This window comes from Nelumbo nucifera, chromosome 8 (genome assembly GCF_055504915.1).
Source record: "Nelumbo nucifera cultivar China Antique chromosome 8, China Antique-T2T, whole genome shotgun sequence".
In the NCBI taxonomy this organism is placed as follows: Eukaryota; Viridiplantae; Streptophyta; class Magnoliopsida; order Proteales; family Nelumbonaceae; genus Nelumbo; species Nelumbo nucifera.
The window spans coordinates 1,580,172-1,585,621 of record NC_142656.1 but is presented as its reverse complement, the minus strand read 5'-3'; positions in this window follow the sequence as shown (position 1 = coordinate 1,585,621).

The window sequence follows — 5,450 nt, the reverse complement described above, 5'->3', positions numbered from 1 at the left end:
GAATGTTCAATATATTACGAAAACCTCCAGCAATGTCAGCACCACGGACCTTCTGCATCCCGGGGCTCTTAGAAGTTAAAACCATTGTCGCAAACAGCGATTTTGGTCAATGTGTGAATTATGTGATTCGAATGCTCCGTGGCGCAAAAGCACGTGAAGCCAGCATTCTCTCCATTTCTGCGCCCCGCCTCACAAGGGGCGCCCCACCACGTCCCACGGCACATCCCCACCGTGCCGTGCCGGGTCAAGATATCTATATCTATACTATTATAAAAGTGTGAATAGTTCCTATGGCTTCTGGATTTTTTTTGACTAAAATACCCCTCTTCCCTAATTAAGTCCCATATTTAAGACATTAACTCCCACTTTCTCTCATTAAATCCTATATTTAAGGTATTTTATATCATTAAATAGCACTAATTAAATCAAGGTTAAAAGACTTAAACCTCTCTATACTATTATAAAAGTGTGAATAGCTCCTATGGCTTCTGAATTTTTTTGAAAAAAATACCCCTATTCCCTAATTAAGTCCCATATTTAAGACATTAACTCCCACTTTCTCTCATTAAATCCTATATTTAAGGTATTTTTATATCATTAAATTCCACTAATTAAATCAAAGGTAAAAGACTTAAACCTCACCTGATTTTTGTGTTAAATATTAATCCTTACATTCTCTTTTCAAAATGCAATAATACCTCCCCTATCAAATGCTTTAGCGTTATATCTAATAAAAAATTTTAAAAGACAAATATAACATTACATGTTATAAAAGCAATGCTGGGATTATGTTTAATGGACTAATACTTCCCTTCTCTCTCTTTTGGTCAATTGAATGTTGGAATAACTATGGATTGGTTTTGACTCTAACAAAACATCTAAACTTATTTGATAATGAGTGGATGGGTTTTTTGAAAAATAAAATTACTTAAATAATTAATTAAATAAATATCAATATTATTTTAAATATATTTTAATATACAAATAATAGGGATAATAGCATATAAGGGCAACTTTTGGGGTTTAATATCAATAAAAGTAATATTTTAAAAAAAATCAAAAATAGGTTAACTTTTTAAGGGCAACGTTGAAGGAGGTGGCCAGAGGTAGAGGTGGGCGACGACGGGCGGTGGTGCTGGTGAACAAATGGCAAGAAGAAGATGATGAACAATGTTTTTGCCCTTTATTGATATTATTTTTAAAAAGTTAACCTATTTTTAATTTTTTTAAATATTACTTTTATTGATATTAAACCCCAAAAGTTGCCCTTATATGCTATTACCCCTAAATAATATCATTATATATGTATAATTAGGGTCAGGGTGGGGCGAGGACCTCATTCCCCATCCTCGACCTTGACCTTGGTCGATGATCCCTATTAATCCATGTCCCCATTCGACCCTACCAAAGCAATCCTCATCACTGACCCGATAGGGTCGAAAAAGTTGGATACCCATCGGGGATGGGAAATTTCCATCCCTAAAGTATATCGTTTTGTTTGATTTTTGGCAAGTAAACGACGCACATGGCGATGAGATATAAGCTATGGAGTCTACTAAGAAAGTTGGTGCAAGAACAACACAATACAATGTTGAAGGTAGCCACATCCCAGTCACAAGTTATATTAATAAAGCTTTAATGGTTAATGATGAGTCATTTTTTGCAAAACTTGTAAAAAAGGCTTAGTTTAGAAAGAGTATAAATAGAAATATGTACAGCATAAATACATACAAAATACAAGGTTTTGCACTCCACATATTTGCATTTGTACTCCTTCCAACCTGAGCCAAGAACTAATACAAATATGTACAGTGAAAATGCATGCAAAATAATATAAAACACAAGTTTTGCACTCTACATATTTGTATTTGTACTCCTTCCAAACTGAGCTAAAGGAACAAACATCCTTTCGGTTCACCACTTCACCTTCTCACCTTTAGATCTCTTCCAAAACTCATTGTGTCCTCTTATAATTTCTCTTCCTCTACTTCACCCATTTGATTAATATAACTTGGAGCTAATGTCATAAGAAATCGGGGTTCCCTCAGTCCCACATGAACAAGAATAAGTAGGCAAGAGAGAGAGAGAGAGAGAGAAATGGTATAAAGAATGTTGATCCATCAATAAAAAAATTTAAACAAATGTTTTTTTCTTTTTCTATTGTTGTATTTTATTTTCTACTCTTCTCAATGCTTGCACCAATCAAAAGAACAAATGAAGAAAAGAAAAATTGCCACGTGCAATGCACGTTCTCATTTACTAGTGTTGTACAAATACAATTGTAAGATTACAGGTTGGGGAACTACACATTACTGGGTCACAACATGTTCGGGTGGAAAACATTGGAGAGTTGGATTAGGGATTAGGGTGGAGGCAAACCTGCCCATTGACATTTCCATGAGTTTTTTTTAATGGTTTTCCATGAGTTAAGATCAGCTGCACCGACTCTTCTTGTTTAATGCTCGGCATTTGCTATTTACTTTGTTTGTAATGAGATCGGCTTCTATCAAGGCAAATCTGTGCCTATACCATTCTAATAGCCTTTTACAACTTTGTATTGGGAATATCTCCTCATGAAATAAAGCACACAGGTACAGAGATATTCTCAATGCAAGGCAAAAAGGCTGCTCGAATGAGCCTTGCCTTGATCGTGCTAATCCAACTCTTCAATGTTGGATTAGTAAACACGTGAGGATCACAAGTCTAAGCAAGTCTAATATATATAATAAATAATTTTTATTATATGCATACATATATACATACATACATACGTATATAATAAATAAATAATTTTTAATTTGTTATATGCAAAATAAAAAATAATTTTTATATGTTTGGTTTTTATTTTTTATAAAAACATTGGCTCACAATTGGAATTCGAACTTGCAAGCTTTTGAGCCAAGCTGAATTCGAACTCAAGTCTCTAGCTCGAATCAATTTCTAGCCTAACATTGTTTTGGCAAATCCAACACGAATAACTAAGTATTCGGCTTGGCTCAGTTCGAATCCACACTAATTCTAACCAACCGATGGTGACTCACTTTGTAAGTTCTCTAGCTTGGTGTACTATAAATTTGGGATTGTTAGAGGTTATGAATTATGATATGACCTATTTTATCAGTTAAAAGAACTACTTTGAACAATGGCCCCGCATGCATAGCTGATGTGGGGTGGTATTATTGTTCTAAACTGCCCTAACACAGCAATCAAGATAGCAGCCAGTCATTGAATTTGGTTATCACCTTTGAACACACTTAATAGGCAAATTTTTGGTCACTGGTGCTGAAACTTTTGAAGTTATGTTTTGAATTGATCTCAAGACCGAGTTATATACAATTACGAGACAACGGTTTCCTAGAGAAACTAGGAAACTAAACTTGCAAGATAGAATTTATAAATAAAGTCTGACTTTACAAATAATAAAAGAATAAAGAAAGAGGAAATAGATCTAAATCTGAATTGTTGTGTGAGTTCTTGTGGGCCTTAATAAGCTGATTCGATCCAACTTCTTCTACACTCCCCTTCAAGCTGAGGAGAGAAATAGAGTGAACTCCCACCTTGGTGTGGAGAGAGTGAAAAGCATCATTGGAAAGAGGCTTTGTAAATAGGTCACCTAGCTGATCTTGAGAAGAAACATAATGTGTAATGAGATGACCCAGCCCCACCTTCTCACGAACAAAATGGTAATCAAGTTCAATGTGCTTTGTTCAGGAGTGGAACACCAGATTTATAGGCATGTGTAAGGCACTAATGTTGTCACAAAAGAGAGTAGCTGGATGAGGAAAGGATGCACCAAGATCTTAGAAGAAGAAAGGTTATCCATGTTATTTCAGCCATGGTTGAGGCCATGGCTCTATAATCAGCTTCAGTGCTTGATTGTGCCACTGTAGATTGTTTCTTTGCAGCCCATGAGATTAAATTGGAGCCGAAGAATACACAATACCCTGTTGTAGACCGCCTGGTGAGAGGACACCCAACCCAGTTAGCACTAGAAAAACCATACAAGTCTATCGTACCAATAGAGTTGAGATGAAGCCCACAATCAAAGGTGCCTTTGACATAACGTAAGACTCTTTTCAATAGCTTGGAATGATGAACTGTAGGAGAATGCATGTATTGTGAAAGCAAATTCATAGCATAAGACAAATCTGGGCGAGTCATAGTTAAATATTGTAATGAACCTAAGATTTTTCTGAACTCAAGAGCATCTAAGGGTGTTGAAATAGCCTTACGATTAGTCGTGTGCTCGATCAAGAATGCTTTTAGCATGCTTTCCTTGTGATAGAAATAGTCCATCCTTGGTTCTTGTGACTTTAATTCCAAGGAAATAGTGAAGTGAACCCAAATCGTTCATGGCAAATTCAGTACTTATAACAGTTGTAAACTCCTGTAAGAATAAAGAATCACTTCTAGTAAATATGATATCATCAACATATAACAAGAGTATGATGGTCCCTCTACAGGGGGGTGGGGGGGAGCAACACTTTATTTGGAGTTGATTTCTTTTGATTCATTTCACCATGAGTCCTGAAAAATTGACAGTTCAAGATTTTCACAATTTGGAGGCGTCTTTGAGTTAACATATGGATAGCAAGTTTCATCAAATACAACATGACGTGATGTGTAGACATTCGGGTGATGGTTGAGCTGGTCAAGGATGCCATGTGGCAATCTCCACTGCCATTCTCTCTCTAACAACGTTGGCATCATGTGTGACGGAAGAGCACAACTAAGAATGAGTGTCCTACATGGACAAGGAAGCAAATTCCGCCACTAAGGAAGAGGAAACCTCCCGAAGACCCCGATGGACGATCTCATCCCGACAACCCCAGAAGCCTTATCCATCTAGGACACAGACACCCAACTATAAATAGGTGTTCCCCGCTCGAGGTAAGGGACCTTTTGGAAGAACACTCTTTGAAAACCTCTTCGGCTCGGACCAACATTATTTCAACCTGTTCGGCTCGCCCACCTCTTTCTCTACCGAACTGACTTGAGCGTTGAAATACCTACCCGGGGAATAACTCCTCGGGCTTCTGACCTGTTTCCTGATTGCGGATCTTAGCGTGTGGCTTCGTCCTTCCACTTGGCCTCTTCCAATTGACAGAATTATCTGATTGTATTCTCGATTCAAAACAACTCAGATCAGACAGCATCAGTAGACACGACTAGGAGTGGGGAAGAGACAACGATAACCTTTTGTAGGAATTACTGTATCCACAAGGCAAAGAGCTAGGTGAGAAATTGTTTTTTGCATGATCTCTGAGATAAGGGTAACACCTGCACCCAAACACTCGAAGGGAGGAGTAATCTGGTTCTTTTAATTTCCTGTAATCACAGCATAAGGAATTCTCATTTTCAAAGTAGCTAAAGGCAATCTATTTATAAGGAAAACTGCTGAAGCGAAGTCTTCAAACCAAAGTTTGGTGGGGACTTCACTATGAAACATC